The sequence below is a fragment of the Mytilus galloprovincialis genome, chromosome 9 (assembly GCF_965363235.1).
Source record: "Mytilus galloprovincialis chromosome 9, xbMytGall1.hap1.1, whole genome shotgun sequence".
NCBI classification, from domain to species: Eukaryota; Metazoa; Mollusca; class Bivalvia; order Mytilida; family Mytilidae; genus Mytilus; species Mytilus galloprovincialis.
Window position 1 is genome coordinate 18648943 of NC_134846.1, and position 21531 is coordinate 18670473.

Below are 21531 nucleotides of genomic sequence, written 5' to 3' on the forward strand. Positions count from 1 at the left end.
TACCAAAGATCTGATTGAAAACGAACGATCTCAGTCTGGTTGCCGGTTAAGGCAATTTCGCCCTTCATATTCTAAAGTGCGAAAATGCTAAGTCGAAAACGCGAAATATTTTTCTTCCCGATTTTTCGACCTTGCGTTTTCGCGTTTTTGACCTTTAGAATATAAAGGGCGAAAACGCGAAATGGCCTTCACCGGCCACCATATCTTAGGGTTATTTTCTTGTAATCATTATGAATAGCATAAAACATTTGATATCTCTGCCTTAACAGTTGACTCGTTATACATAATTTCAAACTTATAATGCAGATTGAAAGAAAAGTCTAACTGTGTTGTTCGTTAACAAAAAGAACGAAAAAGTGACGTAAAGGACGTTTATGCAAAAATCTTTTTCAAGAAAAGGGATTATTTGTACTAAGTAAAATAATCTACTTTGATTCAAAATAAACATTATCTTTGTTTGCCAAAATTTAAAAAAGATTGTTGATTGTTTATTTAAAAGCAATTATCATACATAGGGAAACCTAGCGTATCTCTTCTTTTCAAATCTTTCTAATATCTATATACGGGAGACGACCCTTTCCTGGAAGATTACAAGCTTGGATAATGTGTTGACTTAAGCAATGTTAAGGTCATAATAAGAAGATGAAATGGTGCAATATATCGAGCAGTATAAGCTTACTCTTTTATACACCTGAGGCCACCTATAGTTTTTGGCTCAGTCTTGAAAAAAAGATAAAAAAAGTATAAATATCTTATTCATACAATTGAGAATGGAAATGGGGATTGTGTCAAAGAGACAACAACCCGACCATAAAACAGACATCAAAAGAAGGTCACCAACAGGTCTTCAATGCAGAGATGTCAGCGATGTCGAAAATGAAATTTAAAAAAACGAAATAGCTAATTATATGATATCTCCTCTCAAAAGTCTATACATGTAATTTGTTTAATTGATATTACGGAACATATAGTGCACAATTTGGTTGAAAAGAAAACAATTACGATTTTTTTCGAACTATAATATTCCTTTTCTTTCTCCCGACATGAGTTTAACTATTAAAACCATTCCTTAATACATTGGTAACTAGTGATAGTTTCATCTTAATATATTCGGAGATAATTACCCATAAGTATGTTTTCTCAATCATTAAAGATTTAATTTTCCAAACGCAATAATTTGATAAAAAATCGTGCGTTACAAAAATGATGAAATGAATTTTATAGCACTAAAATAGTGTGTCGTGCAATAGAATGAATATTTAAAACGCTTTTATTAATATGAGCAGATGCGACGTTATAATAAATTGTAATTACTGATATTCGTGTTATTTTTTGTAACTGATTATTTTTGCAAATTGCAAACAACTTTGATCGTCAGCAGTTTGAAAGAGTTAGACTCTAATGAAAAGTGTAATCACTCATACTTATTGATATCAATGTTCACACCCCTAACACCAGTGTGAAGTTCCATAAAGGAAACAGCAGTATACCGATCTTCAAAAGTCGTAAATCCAGCAAATCCAGGTCACCAACTAAACCGATGAAAAAACATCAACTATAAACGGAAAACAAGAGCACAAAAGGAACACTCAAGTGTTACAAAAAAAGAGACCATCATACATAGAAACGATCTATTTTATAACAACTGTCATATTCATGACTTGGTATAGGACATTTTTGTAAAAAATTGTGGGTTGAAACTGGTTAAATGGCTTGCCAAACCTCCCACTGTATGACAATGTTAAAAGATATATCGCTAAACGAAAAACCTGTATGGCAGAAATACAGAACAAACATCTAAGTTGCAACTTATAAAAGTAATCTATTATAGGTCAAGGTACGGTCTTCAACACGGCGCATTGGCTCACACCAAACACCAAGCTATGAAGTGCCCCTACAAATTACTAAAACCATTCAACGGGAAAACCAACGTTCTAATCTATAACAAAAACGGGAAACGAGAAATACTTATGAACCATATCAACAAACGACAACTACTGAAGATCAGATTACTGAGTTAGGACAGGTGAAAACAATTGGTTTACTTTGAGACATGCCGATGAATATGTTACAGTATAATATTATTTTAGTTCATTTACCCTTAGTGTAAACAAAATGAAAAACATTGCAGTTAAATAAAAATGAAAACTACTTACAATACGATTTCATCAAAAACAATTAACAATATAATTCGTTTGTTTTCAATTAATTCTTGAAAACAAAGGTGTATTGAAAAGCGATCTATATGTAATATTGTCATAAAGCGGGAGGTTTCGCTAGCCAGTGAACCTTATATATATATATATAGCCAATCCACTATGTTTTGTAAATGTTCTGTACCAATTCAGGAACGTGGTAGTTGTTCTTAAATATTTCGTTTCTATATATATGTGGGATTTTGCTTCTGTTGAGCAATACTGTTGATTTTTGGATCCCAATTAATGTTGATATGTTTCCATCAGTTTCAGTTTACATCTGTGCTTATATATCACATTGTCGTCTGTTATTTGAGGGTCGATAGTCGATATTTATGTCAAGGTAATGACTTCAATTAAGTTATTGTAAACTAAAATTAATAGCGAAAAATTGCCGTTCCTTTTTTATGTAATACAATAAAGCTATAAAGTAATTATTGTGATTTAGCAAAGTCATATATATCAGCTTTCAGTTACTAGATTAATTGATCAAAACAAATAAAACAGACTGTAAACAGACATATATAAAAGTGTTATTCTCCCAGATTCGTCAGGGGTATGAAAATGTCACAGATGTATTGGCAACCTTTTCGACTAGCAGTGGTTATAGCAAAGGAATTTTATCCTGTGTATAAATACTTTATATTACCGATTGTTATTTTTGCTTTATTGACAAGCTTATTTTTTTGATTATTCGATGTAAAGGTGAAAGAAATCTTCATATCGGAGAAACATTTATGTTTATCACTACAATAATGGATTTAGTTTTGTTGTTTTTTTCGGTACCAACTTTAATAAAACTGTTTTTTATAGATGACAGTAATGAATGTCTGGACCACGTGTCCTGTCTGATGCTATATTCATTTCTAGCTGTTCATGATTATGTCATAACCTGTAAGTCACTTTCCCTTTCTATCATGGCGTTCCATCGGTTTATCCTTGTATCATTCCCATTGATAGCCAAAAAGATGCTCCGAAAACGGGTATGGATGCCTCTTCTAGCATTAATATTTACGGTGGTCATCAGCGTTTTGACAGTTAATGTGCTTTGTTTAAAGATGGATTTAATATCTGTAAACTCGTATATAGACGGTAATAAAGTTGTGCAGGGATGTGTTCCAAAAATATGGATACAACTGCCCATTTCCAAGAAGTGGCTGACCATTGTTGCACGACCAGTTATGACATTGTTTTTGTATGTTTCAATGTGTGTCATGGACGTATGTTTGATCGTCAAAATGCTACTCATGATTCGTTGGAGGAAACAGAATAGTTCGAGCTCAATCGACACAACTAGGAATATTCGTTTCCTGCGATCTGTATTCATCATGACGTGTGTATATACAATGTTAAACCTACCATTAGCAGTTATATCTATCTACCTCCTAGTTCCTGAAGTTGAAGAAGGTACTTTTGAAGACTTTGAAAGTTATTTCTACGTTAGTTCAATCGGCTATGTTTTACAGCATTCAATTAACTTTTTGTATCCAACAGTAATTCTTTTGTACAATCTGAGTATCAAATCATTTAGAGAATCAGCAAAGAAAATATTGTGCGTTAAGTGTGGTGAGTGAATCAAATCTTACATTTACTTGAGTCAAATGGGTTTTTTTTTAATGGTTAGATAAATAGTTAGTGTTTTTGCTTGTTGTTGAAACTACTATTTGTTTTTTGTATATTGTCTTACAAATAAATCAGACCAACTTTTTTTTGTATTTTGCAATGTTTTGTATGAACTCTTTTTACGTTTGTCATTTCGAGGCTGTACAGATGCCGTGCGATGCAGGTTTTGGTCATTGGTGAATGACCTTACTTCACTCAGAATTATTTTACGTTCTTTTTGAAATTAATAGGATATGGTATGATTGCACGTGACAAAACTATCGACCACTGCAAGGATGAAGTGGATACATACAGTTAAAGGCAAACGTAAGGCCTTCAACAAAGAGAAAACCCTATACCGTATAGTCAGTTTTAAAAAGTCTCCTTTTTAAAAAAGGTGACAGAATTCGATTGCAAAAAAAATCCCATCTTTTTTAGTAGTCTTATCATATCTTCTTAAGGTCGTTTTGATTTTTAATTTATGGCGGTTTGGAATTGTGTCTATTGTAGTCACGTCTGGTATGTCGATATTTGTTATTCTTTCACACGAACAAATGGTTGACCAATATTATGTTTTTGTGTCTATACTCATTTGCGATATCTTTTCGCGTTATTTGTTCTTAGATCAAAGAATTTCTATAATCATCTGGAACGTAATTAACTGTTTGTTATATCGCGAGTGTGATATTTTGACCGAGTATTGATTCGCAAAATTTATGATGCATACATAGCAATAGATGCTTGCTCTTTCGACTCTCCCTGTTAGATGGTTTTAGAGAATATGTAATTTATTCCCTATTATTTGTTTTATATTTTGATGTTTGTATTCTGTAAACAAACTTATTTTTGCGAGCGATTAATGTTCGCCTCTTTCGCAAGTAAAATAAAATGCAAACATAAATTGTTACGAATAGTTAAAAATGGAGTATTTATCCATTTAACTACATCAAGCTAATTGAAAATTGCGAAATTATATCGCCGCGAAATGTGCTTATAATTGCTAAACGCAAAATAATGTATCCGCAAATTTAGTTGGTTTACAATTTTAATGAAGAATTTATAAAACAAAAATTAAACTACAAACATACCATTCAAAACGCAAAATCAAAAGCTCAAACACATCAAACGAATGGATAACAACTGTCATGTTCCTGACTTAAACATGCATCTTCTTATGTAGAAATTTTAACCCTGGTGAACTTCTGTTCTTTCTATTGTCATTTATTTGTCATGACTATTTCTAGCATTTTTTTCCAAAAGTTTGAAGATTCATACAGTTTAATTCAGTTCAGAGATTTTTTTTAAACATGCATTCAAAATTTGGAACAAAAGGACAAAAATAAAGATATCAAATTGAATGGGAATATTAGATATATCATATTGATAAGGGGCCCGGGCTGTCATTGGTTGTGTTTTTAAACTGAAAAAAATCAAAGTATAAAATATATAAGACCTGAACACATCTCATGGGCTTAAAAACTAAATAAATGAATATTGAAAAAAGACAGCTCACGATTTCAGTAATAACAGCTTGAATCTGTAAAAATGGTAAAAGATGTAAAATTGAGATATTAAAGGAACTTATTACAATATAATACTATATAGTGACAATGTTTCTAGTTTACCAAATTAACGACAAACAAACTGGTTGGACCTATGTTTCACTTCTGTTCTGAAAAAGTGAACTCAAAGTTATTTTCTTTGTCATATTTCTCTAATCAATGGTACTCTATTGTTTACTTAATATTTTTTAACACTATGCATACCACATATCATGCTACTTAAATTAATCACTGTATCTTTTGGTTGTGACAAGTTATCCACTAAAAGCTAGCTAGTAAAACTCTTTACCTCGAAAGGTGATATACATTAGCCTCTATTGTTAAGCTTAAACGTAAATTATATAAATCATAAAAATAAGTTAATTGAAAGCTATAACATGTTAAAGGTTGCATTTAGTTATCAAGGTACCAGGATTATAATTCAGTACGCCACACGCCCGTTACGTCTACATAAGACTCATCAGTGACGCTCATATCAAAATATTTATAAAGCCATGGCAAACAAGTACAAAGTTGCACACCAGTATTAAGTATTTTGAGTCGGAATTTTACTATAAGTTTGAAAAATTAAAAACAATTTAAAATTAATTGTGAAAGACAAGCTGGTGCTCACGAGTGTTTAAACAGTAATAGCCATAAAGATCAAGATGCCCTAGTTTATACAAATCAGATGTGAAACCAATCTTTAAAAAAATCATTTTTATGTTGAAGTACAGAGACGTGCATGAAATCGAATTTCATCTGACAACTTTGTTTATATAATGGATGGACCATTTAACAATATTTTTTCATTCATATATTTATATATTAAAAAGTAAAATAATAAAAATATCGAACTCCTATGAGGATTCAAATCGGAAAATCCTTCAATGAATGTCAAAACAGGTGTTGATAAAGCATGACTATCTGGAATACGTTCGTCAACGGTAACACTCAATTATAAAATGAAGTTATTTCCCTTTGACCACGTATCATTAATGTTATGACATGCATAAGGAACTTACATGTTAATAAAATAAGCTTATAATAATAAAAAAGTTAAAAGCAATATCTGTATATATATAACTCTAAAAGTCAACAAAAAAACATATATATCAACAACCTTTCACATAGTGTCCTGTACATAGTTATACAAAAACAAATCAAAAATCCACAAAATTACCCTTATATATACTCTAATATTTGTATAAGTGTTCCTGTCTATAGGAAGCTTATACAAAGAAGTAGAAGTTAAATGCTTCTCAATAGTAAACAAGATATGTATCCGGTGTTTTCCGAGAAATAAGTTCAGATTTTGTTTGCCGTTTTGTTTTTAAAGATGAATACCTCCCTTTTTAATGATCAAGTCAATTTTGGTGAGTTCATCGCTACAATTTGAAAAGTATGGTGACATAATACTGTTACAGAAACGAGATGAAACAGAAGCCTGCTAACAAAAAAAAAAATCAAAAAGATTGTCGATTTCAAAGTTAAATTTAATAAATTCGAAATTAATACAACTGACAAAAAAAAATAAAAGTAATTTATAGTTCAAGTTTCTTGCAAAAACATTCAAACAAACATACAAATAATTCTTACAATGAGGCCAATTAAACATGTTTTAGTAGAATATAGTACATACAATTTATCAGTAGATAATGTAGTATTTACTAGTTTCCAGTTTCTACGTAGAGCATAAATCAAGAAACCTATACTTGAATTGGTAACAACAGGCTTCAAATTTCTTGCGTTCAAATCACACCTCTAGATAGACACATCTGCACAAAGAGCTACAAAATTCAGAGACCTGATAGCTGGATGAATATATTCCACGTTCATACTCTTACTATAAAATGGAACATAAGAGCTCAAAACGAATAGAGGGAAAACAAAAAGTTGACTAAAGAGATACACAACTTCAGCACCTAGAAACTATAACTCAAAACCATCTTGTATTGTTCGTGAAGTAGACACTGAATATTTATCTAGTATGTGGATTATGTTTGTTTTTAGAAAAAGTCCTTTTATAGAATCCTGGCTTACTTGTTTTGAGCTTAGACAATGTTGGCGTTTAACAACATTTGAAAAGCATCTTCAAACACTTGAATATTGTATTTGAGTTGAGAAACTGAGGTCCATAAACAGGTGAAGACAGTATATTGAGGCTAAGATGAGGAAAGTTTATAATTCAAAATTGAAATCTTTTGAAAGAACTCTGATTCATAAGAAACTATCCAAATTTTTGCCAGAAGAAGAGCACAGTTTGTTATAACATAACTGCTGCCAATCTGGTGACATATTCTACCTTCAAATTTAAGAAATATTTTGTCAATAAGAAATAGGTACGGTACCAGGATTATTATTTTATTACGTCAGACGGGCGCTTCGTCTACCGAAGACTCATCAGTGACGCTCAGATCAAAATAGTATAAAATTGAAGAGCACTGAGGATCCAATATTTTAAAACGTTGTGCCAAATACGGCTAAGGTAATCTATTCCTGGGATAAGAAAATCCTTAGTTTTTCGAAAAATTTAAAGTTTTGTCAGCAAAAAATTTATGAAAATGACCATATAATTGTGGCCTACGGATCTTTTATTTTTTCAGTTCAACATGTTTTAATTTTCGGCTCATTTTTAACAAAACATACCGAATTGTATTTTTTTCTTAAATGTAGTGAATGGTACCTTTCTATTGGAGGAATGTAGTGTGTTTTATTTCTTCTAGACCTTTTTTGATGATTTTTTTCATATAGTATGGTTACTAGTATTTAAAGGGTGAAGTAGTGGAAGGTTTCAAATTAAGGTTTGTTCAGAGAATAACTGCGATTAATAAAAAAAAATTCCGAATTTCATTTTGAGTTCTCAACAATCCACATGTGGTTAATTCTAATGCGCGAATAAACAGTATATCTGTACTTCTTACACTGCGGAATCAATCGTGGGAAATCAAAATAGACAATTATTTCTTAAAACATTCAGATGAGACTGTGATTTCTTCTTGTTTCGCTAGTGCTTTGTTAAGGTTATGTATCTAATACAAACAACGAAAGCTTTAAATTCATTGCTCAATGTAATGTTGCATAAGACAATGAAAGACTTGTGGTTGGTCAGGATCTCACCCGCAAACTAATCAAAAGCTATGTTTCGCTAAGTGGGACTACCCGAATGTTCATTTAGGTCTAACCATTTGATAAAAGTCAAACGTACCAGACTTATAATTTGATACGCCAGACGTGGGTTTCATTTACATAAGATTTATCAGTGAAGCTCAGATCAAATAGTTTTAAAGCCAAACAAGTATACAGTTGAATGCATTCTTCATTATCACTGAACTAGTATATATTTGTTTAGGGGCCAGCTGAAGGACGCCTCCGGGTGCGGGAATTTCTCGCTACATTGAAGACCGTGACCTTCTGCTGTTGTTTATAGACATATCGTCTACACAAGTCTCATCAGTGACGCTTAGATAAAAAAATGAGAGCATTGCGGATCTAAAATTCCAAAGAAAAAAGTGCAAAATACGGATAAAGTAATCTATGCCTGGGATGAGAAAATCCTTAATGTTTCGAAAAATTCAAAGTTTTGTAGAAAATATATAAAAATGACCATATATTTGATATTCATGTCAACATCGCAGTGCTGACTACTCGGCTGGTGATACCCTCGGGGACGAAAACGCACATAATTTCCACTCAGACGGTAAGATCGAAAGACCATTGAGATAATTATTTTTAACAAAGAGTGTTGTAAAGTATTGATGTTTGCGTGTGAAAGCACGTGGCCAATGATTTTTATGGAAGTAACAAAACACTAGTTATTAACATGATTGAGTTACAACTTTTAGAGAAAAGTGATAAAAATCAATCCTGACGATGCTTAAAAAATAAATTAGCAATCTTCAGAAAATATATGCCAGACACGTTTTCAGTCTTTATAAGATTCATCGCTCGAATCAAAACAATCAAAAAGTTCAGTCATATTTTTACCCTTGAAGCTAAAACATTTCTAGATATAAAAACATACTATGTGCATTTTATTCGTAGAAAATGCGTAAAACAAATATAAAACTGACTTTTCAATGATATTATTGAATAAAAGACTGTTTGTCTATGCGAGTTGTTTCCTATAATTACGAATCTGTTTATTTGAGATGTGATCGTATGCAATGGGTCTTATCAGTAGGTTAAGCAGAATTAGTAACTAAAATTTCTAACATGATATGAATGTCAAACCCTTCAATATTTTCCACACTACACCAACACGTATACGTATTTTTCATACACACTGCGTTTGAAATTTCTAATATGTTTTAAAGCGGGATACCTTTTAGAAAATTTTAGAAATCAAAATGAATAAGCTAATTTAAGAACCGAAGTAATTATTCGCACATTGCCGTTAACGCTTATACCGTATTAGATTTGAATTTTAGTCACCTTCATTTTATGTAATATATCTTAAAGAGCTTTAAGCCATTTTATTACTTGGTCCGAAACCTGACGAAATATTATTTTGAAAGGTAACTCAGGGAATACAATATGAACTGGAAAGTCAATACAATCAAAGTCTAACCTGTCCTGTTGTCAAATTGTCGATGACATTGTTTTTTTAAATAATGAAAAAACTGGTCAAGCAATACGTTGATTTTCTGACAACCAATACAACCCAGTATTGACCTAAGATGAACTTGGTTATTATTGTAATGTCTTTTTCATTAACCTCTTCAACGGATTCTGTTCTTAAACAGCCTTGGTATTCTCCGTGTTCCAATATTCGGCTTTGATTGCGTTGATTTAATTTTTCAACATGGTTTGAAGGATTAATATAACAATCAACAGTCTGTTTTTCATTGGGTACTAACTTGCCAACTCTTCATTTGGATCTGTTTTTGTACTGATCAGGTGCAAAATTCATACAATAAGGACAAAAAGGAAAACAATAACAAGCAAAGTCCTTCAATACACTTTCTGATATATTGATAAAGTTCTGCCTCTCATTAATAGACGTTCCTGTCAGTGCATGCATGTCATATACCATAGTGAACATGATCTTCGAGATAGTGCGTGTTGACGGTAGAAGTTGTGCTTCTTTTAATTGATAACTTTCTCTTGATTGACACTCATACACTGCTTCAAACTAGAATCCATGACAATTTTAACTTCCCATTAGAAGTATCATATCAGAAATCTGCCCAATTGTACAATTTTTACTTGTCTCGATCAATACGTTACACTGGTTATATTATATTCACTGTTATAAGAAAGACTGAACTCAGTATAGTTTACCATCACCATCACGAATTGGATAAAGAAATTAGTTGAATGACACCATAAATCTGTGTCTCAAAAGATATATGTCTATCCTTCAATCTATAAAGGGTAAAATAAAAAAAAAAATACCGGAATGTCTTTTATTAAATGGTAAACTCAAAAGCTAAAACTCATCAAACGAACGGAAAACGAGTGTCATGTTCCTGTCTCGATACAGACATTTCCATATGTGCAAAATTCATCAGAGATAAAGCCTGTTATTATAGCTAGCTAAACTTCTAACTTGTATGACAGTCGCATAGCATTATTATATCGACAGTAACGTGTGAACAAACTAAATAAACTTGATAGGTAAAATATTCAAAATAGGAGTGCAGTAGTTAACATTGCGATATAATCAAAATTCTGATAAATATTTATATGAGATTTGAACATCGCTATTTTTACTTAATTTTAATTGTCAAAATCGAGGTAGACTTGCATATTTGATTGTATATGACATTGTGTTTAAATTTCAATAAATTGATCAATTGAACGCTATCATCATATGATGTGTTCTAATTGATATTTTAGTTTGATCATTATTGTCGATTCTAGTTGATTGGATATTATGACAAAAGTGTGTCAGAAATCACATCTGATATTCTTCCTCAGTCATAATAACCTTCCATCATTACCGAACTGAACAAAGAAATAACACGACGGGTGCCGTATACGGTGCAGGAAATGCTTACTCTTCCGGAGCACATGATTTCACTTCCAGTTTTTAGTGGAGTTCGTGGTGTTTCTTAATTATAACTGTTGGTGTAAATGTAATTGGTTTTGTGAGTCTTTGTTTACTCCTTGGTTTTGATTGTTATTGTCTATAGTACGTTTTCAGTATGTATAATGTAATTATTATGTTATTCGATTTCGATAAAATTAAAATACGATTGACAAGGTTGTCAATATACATATATTTCTATCAATAAGTATGTGCTTTGTCTACATGCCAAATTATTTTTCATTGTTGACATATTTGTTTGCGATTAAAATTATAACACACTGCTGAACTCTGGTTTCCTTTTTTTTTGTGGATATTTTGCCTGATTATGTTTGTTTGTTTTGTTCAGACATTGTTGTCAATATAATAAAATGTTATGCGTCTATCTTTCAAATGCGAGGTTTAGCTAGCTATAAAAACAGGTTCATTTGTTTTATTTGTGATCTTGTTTTGTTTTCATTTTACTTTTTTATATCATATTTTTGTAATAAACTGATTCACATTTGTGTATACACAAATACTGATATAAGATATATAAACATATTCATCTATTTGTATATATTCGAGTCTCAATTGAATACAACGTTCGAACCTATGATTGCGTTGGATAAAAACTGCAATTTTTATACGTGTGCATGCAAAACTAATTACTTGGTAGAGGGGTCTAAATACATCACAAACAGCATTTTCTAAAAGACTATAAAGAAAAAGTTATATTTAAAAAAAAACGCATTTGACTAAAAGGTCTGAATAAAGCACAAACAACATTTTCCAAAAGATCTCATTCATATATATGCATTTACTTTTTGTATATATTCTATTATTATTTACAAACATATACAAATAAAATAACCACTGTTGTATATGTTTAAAGATAGTACTTCTAGATTACTCTTTATGATTTGTTACAATTATTATTTTATTATATTAAAAACAGTTAGAATTGATCAGTCTCAATATCAAATAACGACTAATTAAATATATTGAATCATACAAAGGGTTAATTAAACTATGGCACTTTTATCTTTCTATCTGCATGTTTTATGGGTTCGATAATTGTAGTTTAGATTTTGATGCTCGAATCAAACCGCTTGTTGACAATCAGAGGGCTTTACAATTGTAATGACTACAAAAAAGACATGTTATCGATCATTTGTATCTATTTACATACAGACAAAGTTACATATAATTAAATAATTATCAAAGTTATCATATGCATAACTATTGTAAAAGAACAAAGACATGTTGTGACAACAATAAACACTTTGTTATTGATACGGGTAGTGTATAAGGTGTTGATGAGGTGCATATATTAAAGCAGGACAATACGCAAATCAAAAATTTCTAAACCTACAGGCAAATATGGTGAGTTGTATAATCATTTCACAAGTGCAGAGTAGAAATAATCTCCGAATGCATTGTTTCTTCTAAAGGAGATCAAATACCGATACATAAATGCAATACTAGAAAGTTTATAAATTTGATTCGGCCTCGTGCGCTTCTGGAATTTGATGCGACTGGCATACAAATGATTCGTTTAGCAAGTGATGAAACTAGGTTTTATTCATCATTTTTACATAAGAAAATGCTTGTACCAGTTCAGGAATATGAAGGTTGTTATCAATTCGTTTGATGTGTTTGATTTGTTTGAACTTTTGATTTTGCCGGTCCTTCCGTTTTAAACTTTCCTCGATGTTTGGTGTTTAAGTTAATTAACAATCATCAAGAACACTGAATCCTGAATATTTAAAAGTTAAGTATGCATAAATATCGGGAGATCTTAACGCTGTGAACTTGAGGAAAGTTATCAACACAAATTTAAAACAAAGTAGCAGAGCTAATTTATCCAGTCTATGATACATTTACAGCCATAAATCAAAAAGATATTGAAACAAACCTGATTCTGAAAACTACTGAGCCAAAAAGTCATGAACGCTTGTCAATTGATGCTGCAACGATTGTCTATATGTAATTTCTAAAAATTCATATTTTTTTCAATAAATTGCATCAGAGAGCATTGTGAAACAAAATTAAATTTATATCGAAGACATACAACATCGGACAAAGTGATGGTATTTGTAAATACTTGCCTTCTTATTGCTATTACTGAAACTATTTAAAACAGGCAAATTTATGAAACATATTTAAAAGTTTTTATCCATATATTGTTAAGATTATACAAGAATATCATATATATGTAGGACTCTAAAGTGCGATGGGGACGCTAAAGTACGATGGTCACGCTAAAGTGCCATGGTCTACGCTAAAGTACGTGGTTCCATACGTTAAAATGCGATGGTCCGGGAAAATATAGACGTAAAAATGTAGTTCGATAATGACGTTAACAGTTGTTTATTCAAACTAAAAATGAACATACCGGAAAATATATAAGGAATATTTGATTAACAATTTTTACACCATATGTCCATGACTTACGAGTAATTGATTGAATTTAACCGTTTTTTGTCGGCTGAATCACAATGCTTTTTTTTCGAGTGCTGGAAAAAGGACTTGTGTCCTACAGTCCATTTTACTATATAAATACAAAACAGTATAGTACGCATACTTATCCTGCTTCTATTTGAAGCGAACGGATACATTCGAATCATTGTTTATTTTGGCAGTTTACTTTGTGATCCCCGTTAAAATGATGTCGATTTTAATGAAAAGTAACGTCGGTAAAATAGAGATACACGTTTTTAATGTGTTAACTACAAATTGTCTGCTAAAACATAAGTTCGTACTGTATATTGTAGGAAAATACGTAAAAGGAGAAAGCTCGGCGAACATTGCATTTCTCTCGCATTTAGATTTAAGCTTAAGCAAATAAATGTTGCATTTTCCGACAATGAACGAATTAGGGATTTTTAATTTTCAATGACAAATGTAAGGGAGGTTGTAAAATTAGTGTGAACGGCAATCTACACCAATTATCCAAATATCCAATACGCTCCGAATTGTTAAAAAAATATTTTACATGAAATATAATATTAGCAAAACATAAATAACCTTTATAGCAATTATTACTTGGTCGGACTTGTTAATTTAGAAACAATTACTTACGCCTACCGATAAATTGCAAAGCCTATCACATATGTTATATCTTAGCATGATAGCTTTTTAAACCGCTATGTTTTAATATTTCGAATCTTACCCTTTGGACCATTACACTTTAGCGTGATACACCATCGTACTTTAGCGAACAAACAACCAACGCATTTTAGCGTGAGACACCATCGTACTTTAGCGTAGATCATCGCACTTTAGCGTGACCATCGCACTTCAGAGTACCATCGCACTTTGGAGTCCTACATCTATACGCCTTAAAGTTTAATATACTTAGAAAAAAAGCTGAATAACATACATGAATTTAGCATACTCTGAGTGCTATTCAAATCATATTAAACAAAATCATCAACGAAGATCTTTTGTGAACTCAGCTCAAGAGAAGATCGGCCAACATTAATAATAAAAGTAAATACTGTCATTTGTTCAATAAGAGAAATGGAAAATTGAAATAATAGAAGATAATACAATAATGTATTTGTCGATAATGAAATAATAAGGTTTTTTAATGTATATAATTACAGCAGATGGTTAGTAAAATATGCAAGGGGAATATTTTGACCCTTTGTTTCATGTAATTCTAGTTCTATTGTGAAATTTAACAAACAATTTTAAAACACTTGTCTTTATATACGAATAACATTTTTTTTTCAGAACTCCCTTCGAGCCATTGTTTGTTGTTGTGTTTACTTTCTGCTGATTAGTTGTGGTAAGTTTTGTTGTATTACATTCGTACCACACCATTTTTGTGTCCTCCTATTTTAATTTCATTGTTATAGTTATGTTGATTTTGTCACATACCGTAATATTGACATATCTTAACCGGATACGATCCGGACATTATTGTTATATATTATGATACTCTCCTGTATAGAAGGTTAATAAATATCTCGTTATTGTCAATATGTCTTCCTCATAGTTATTCAACAGATTTCAGTGTCATAATAACTAATGCGTTATATTATGATTATACCACAAATAATGTGTGCGTTCGCTACTAGTATAAGACGTCAAATAATCAAAAGCAGAATTTTCAAAAAAATGTAAAACAATAGGCCCTGGAACACAGTTGTTTTGTAGTGCATATCTTTTATACAATAAATCCAACTTTAAAGGAATAACAGTACTGTAGTTGAAGAGTTGCCACCGTCAAATCAAATTTTTTTAATGCTGTAATCTTCGATTTAAATCAAATACATCATTTTCGCGAGAGATAAAAAATCCATTTAAGTTCGTGTTTTGGTTTCAAAGAATGACGGGTGTCTCAAGCAATTATCACTACTGTGAATTCATTTATTTTCATGGATACCAATTTTCGAGGATTGATGAAAAGTTGAATTTTCGTAAACATTTTATTTCGTGGCTTTGCCCTTCTCTGTGGATTCATTTATTTTCATGGGTACCAATTTTAGAGGATTGATGAAAAGTTGAATTTCGTGAACATTTTATTTCGTGGTTTTGCCCTTCTCTGCATACAACCTTTTGTAAAAAAAATTAATTCGCTGAATATTTCGTAGCACCTGTACTACGAGATCAACAAAAATGTATATCCAATAAATAACGGTTTCAGACAAAGAAATACTATGAGTTTGCTGTGCTTACAGAAACCTAGTTCAAGTATACCGTGAAAGTGAAAATAAATCATATCATATGTATATAACAAAAAGTTTTTAACGCGAACACGATTCAAAGGTTTTTGAATCAAGTAAAGGTTTTAACATACATAAGAAAAAGTACTGGTATAGTCTATTTAATAAGATGATAGATGGCTGCCAGTTTTGAAAGATAATGGATTCACATTAGAGACCAGCGTGAATGATCTGACCAACCAGAATACAATGTACTTAATTATCTGCAGCACTGAATTCGATCATGTCAGATTGTTTGACTGCTTCAAAGGGCTAAGTATCAAATCAAGCGATTTTTGTTATGCATCTAGTCATATTTGTAACTGCTTATTCAGTTTATTCTATGAGTTATTTTGCCATGTTAATTTTGATTTTATCATATAGCACATGGATTCATTTATTTTCATGGATAACATTTGTCGTCAGTTGATGAAAAGGTGTATATTCATGGATATCAGATAACCAAATTCCTCATATAACCACAAACACAAGTTGGTTGTTCGTTTAATATTAAGATTCATAATTTACTTATACGAACGAATCCCGATATTTGGTGTTTTGCGAAAGTAAATTAACCCAGAGCATTTTCTATGTGATGAATCGATAAATTTGAATCTTAAATTTCATTGTATACTCTATTTCTACACAGTTACTGGAGCTGACAATGACACAACAGTTGCGGATACAGTTGCATCTACAACTCCGACTGCGACTAGTTCATTAGGTATGAAATGTTTCGGTTATCTAAGGATAATTGCTACACATGCTTTATCCGTGTAGTGAGAGTCAACCCTTTGCCTACTGATCCCAAATATTCATGTTGTTTTTTTTTTTTGTATTTTATACAGTTTAAAAAAACACTTTTTAAACATCCTAAATATTACTTGTTTGTTTATTTTAATAGCTTTTTTAAAGTAAAAGGTGACAATGTTATTTGGATGGATCTAGACACTAGAGAAAATTATTTCAAGCCAAATTTTCAATTGGTTATACATCATAAACAAAGACACGAAACTGTTTATTTGTTCTATTAAAGATCAATTATTTAATGTAAACTATCAACTTATACCAGTATTCTAAAAACCTTTATAATTCAAAACATTTATTGTAAGAATAGTTTTTAACTCTTTTGAACCATTTGTTTGTTTGTTATTATGTAAAGAGTGCTGTCAAAAAACGGTCTTGGGTTAACAGAAATGGTTTACCTCGACATATATGTATTTATATGTCCTAAATCAGGGCCTGTAATTCAGTGATTGTCTTTTGTTATTGTTTTTAATTTTCGTCTTTTGTTAATTTGATTTAAAAAAATCAGGTCATAAGTTATCTAATTTGCATTGTTTGGCATACGTCATTTCGGCGGTTTACATAGTATGTTAAGCGGTATTGGTTTTCCTCATTGTTAAAGGCGGAACGGTGAACCATAGTTGCCATTATTAGATTATATGTATTTTGAGTAAAAATGTCTCTTTGAAAAAATACAACATTTTCTTACTCTTATATTAACTACCATGTAGTTACATTTTTATGATGATGTTAATATCGATTTAAAAACATGCATTGTTAAAAAAAAATCACTGCTACATTTGTACCTACATTAGCATTGAAGTGGACATCGTGTTTGATTAGAAAAACTTAAAAACTAAAAAAAAAGAAGTCATAAGATAACTTTATGAATACACATATTATGCTGTCGCAAAATTTATATCACATTATATGACAAACAAACTAAATCATTTATAAATGTGTCTGTAGATTTACCTTTAAATAATATTGACTCCTCAAAACAAATATTTACCTAATTTTGAAGAGTGAGGTTAGAACAATAATAGAATCATTTTCAAAAATTTAATTACGTGTGAAAGAAATTCATTCTTCAGATAAATGCATACCTATGAAGAAGTTTAAAATTTAACTACGTTTAATATGCTGTGTACTTATATTCAATAGTATGATCCGCAATTACTTCCATATTGTGTTCCATGAGTAAACAGTTCCATGATAAACAATGACAATATTATGTTTTTACTACTGTGAAAAGAAGTGCAAAGAGCATTTTAACCATAATAACAGACGATTGTATTCTAACAAAGTAAATAAGAATGCTTTATTTTTGCAGGTTCTGGTGACAGTGCAGGCGCAACATTATTTCCTAGTTTTCGTCAGATGGTGCTATGCGTTTTGACTAGTATAATATCACCAGAAAGAACCTATGGTGTAACATCTGGAACGTTCACAATAAAATGAGGGAAAATTTTAAAAACAATAAATTGAATAATGATCACCATTTTCTGTGTAATTTATCAGTTTACTTGCTTTACATTGTTTTTGTTTGTTTTGTTTGTTTTGTTTTTGTTCTGTTATTTTTTGCTTTACATGTTTTTATTCCAGACATTTCTGTATTACTTTAAAAATGAATTAAGCATAACATTGATTGATACAATTTAGTATTATGATAAAATGAAAAGAGGCTACAATTGACAATGTGTTTATTTATATATCATGTATGTGTGAAGAAATTATAATACATTTATATTTTGTAATTGAAATTTTAAGTTTTGGTTGTAAAATCATTTTCGATTAAATGCATACCTTTGACATACCACACACGATACAGTCATTGAAAAAGAGAATTTCGTTCGATTTTCTGTGTCTGTTTAGAAAAGTATACTCAAAAAGGGGACAGTTGTTTAAACGTATCCAAACCAAACACTCTAATATATCAATCAACGGGACTCATTGAAGAAATATCATATTTTCGACATGGTACAGGCATTTTCCCTCACAAACATGTTGGAATATATTTGGTTATTCAGTAAGTTAACACTTACAAGCGTGTGACAGTTGTTGCAAGTTCCGTTATATTGACAAAATTGTGCAAATTACCTAAACATAAAAGATTCGATACAAAAATTATCTGTAGATTAATAAAATGAGCCAAACAGTTATGTTTCTTGTGTATAGATGGTTATATCTCCAACTATATCACCAATCCAGTATCTATCATACCTGTGCTGATGTGAAGTATAAGTTCTTGTCACTTTTATGTATAAACTGTTTATTCCGTGTTTTATTATTCCATTGAAACATCTAGGTGTTAACAAAGATTTGTTTTCGATAAAAAAGGGGGTTGAGGGAGGGGGGGGGGTTATACTATATGTTTAATGTTTACAAATGTAACTCTTCTCAATGATTGGGTATACAAGAACGGACAGTTGTTCTCGCTGTTCAATTATCTCCCGCCTTGAGTGAAATCCTTTGATAAGGGGTAAAACTAAAGTGAATTGATAATTATCCCTTTTTGAATTAAATAATAGTCAAATTGAAATATTGTCGAAACATGTGACATTTCGAATCCTATATTATGAACCGTATATATCGACTGAAACGGGGTCCATATCATCCAAAATGTCATAAAAATTACCAGGCTAATATTTCCTACACCAGATGAATTCATCAATGACGTTCAAAATCAAAACATTTGAAAGAACAATGATTCATTCATAGATCAAACAAATGAACCAATAGACGATTATGACAAATAGATGAATAGTGCTCAATACCGGGAAGTTGGTATTAAGGATGTCTGCTTGTCATGTTTTGGAATTTTTCTCAGATTTTCGGAATCCTCTGATTTTATCCATTTGAATGCCATACAAAAAAATTCTCCATGAACCCCCATTTTTCTTTTGATAAATCTTTTACATGACTGTATACTTATAAGTCATTTGTAAAAGTTTTATAAAATTTTATATATCTTTTAATAGTATTTGAGAACTTTAACTGGTCAATGATAAAGCTATCAAAAAATCAAGAGAGAATATTTTCTCGCCAAAATTCCAATGGCTAATATCTCAAAAACAAGCACATTGACCCCTATATTTTTTTGCTTTTTTGATTCCTCAATTATTTTTTTTTCAATACATACTAGTTTTAGGAAAGGTATTTATTTTGAAACTGAGCAGCAAACATCCTTAAAGTGTGCCAATTAATTCGACATATTTCCGTGACAGCTATGTGCTTTTTAGTGTTATTCCATATGCATTATGTGTCCATACATTACCGTATATCATTCCTCACAATGCATCATTCGTTAAATACATTTGTATGTATCTTTTACAGGTTTTTTAAACCTCTAGAATCGTCATTGTCTCTTCAGTACTTTTGGTTTATTTACACATGTTAACATTGTCAATTTCTAAAAGAATCTAATTATGTTAATGTACACAAAATCTCTGATAAACTGTTAATGTATTAAAATTGATGATTCAATCAGCATTTGTTTTCAAAGTTGTATGAATTTTAATCACTTGCTAATTTTGAACTATATCTAGTTTACTTGTTTATCAAACAACTGTAAACACAAAACCTGGACCGATTACTAATAATAATTTATAAATTTGTAATATTTGTTCGTAAATGTTTTAACAAATTTAAGTTAAAGAGAGTCTATAAAGGAAAAAATCTTCAGGGACCGTTCCTAAATCATGATTAATCTTCATATACAGGCTTTTTATAGCTACCGTATACCCGGTATGATCAGAACAGCGACATGTTAATCAGATAAAATTACACAGAACTATAAACTAGACAGATTTATGACTGCAACGTTATTACTAACTACGTGTCCTGATGTGATGGTAGATAGATACAGACACAAATTATTTTCAATGACCAGAACATGCTGAAATTGTAAAGAATCGCCTACAGAAAAACATTTTAAGGACTGCGGTTTATCCGTTTATATAACGACATAAAATATTTCAAAACGTGCACGGAAGAAATAACCGTGTAGGCGTTGGTTATAACCACACTCGTCCATTTATTAGGAGAAAACATATATCTATATTACAAGAATTGCAAGTTGAAATTAAAAAAAGATTATCTCTTCTTGCGATTTTTTTTAAGTCCGTCAGTCTACAATGACATTTGGAAAATATGTTTACCATTATAATGTTATATTACAAATTGTTGTAGGATTTCAAAACCAATAATTATTCTCAATATTAAATGTCTAAAACACTACATTCCAAGTTTGCACACATTTACACAAATAATAAGACAGAAAAAAAAAAACGTAGAGGAAAATGTGTGTAATATCCTACTTTATCATTGTAAGAATTGAGTTATCTTTCTTGGGACACAGACCTATGTAGTTGTACTACATATCTGTTCCGTATCTGTTTTGTATAATACTATGATTATGCTACTTCCCTATTAAATCCATGTGCAAGTCCATTGTCTTTGTCTGAACGCCTAAACCTATAAACTACCAGAATATCACAATGTGGAGTAGATTAAATCAAAATTTTAAAATATAATTTATTGTTTTGTCACATTTTATGGTATGCAAATTATCACAAACATGAAACAAAATGAATGAATCACAATGTACATGCATGAAGATTTTGATATTACTTGACAATGTAGAAAGTGTCCTTATACAGAGATACTGTACATATAAATGT

The 21531-nt window shown here is 30.8% G+C and overlaps 1 long non-coding RNA gene across 1 annotated transcript; it reads left to right on the top strand.

Moving 5' to 3' along the window:
* The first annotated feature begins 12590 nt into the window (after positions 1-12590).
* LOC143044556 (uncharacterized) lies at positions 12591-18379 on the top strand. Its single transcript, XR_012968710.1, has 4 exons — positions 12591-12734; positions 15090-15144; positions 16713-16787; positions 18183-18379. It is a non-coding gene; the product is annotated as an uncharacterized LOC143044556 (long non-coding RNA).
* The last annotated feature ends 3152 nt before the right edge of the window (positions 18380-21531 follow it).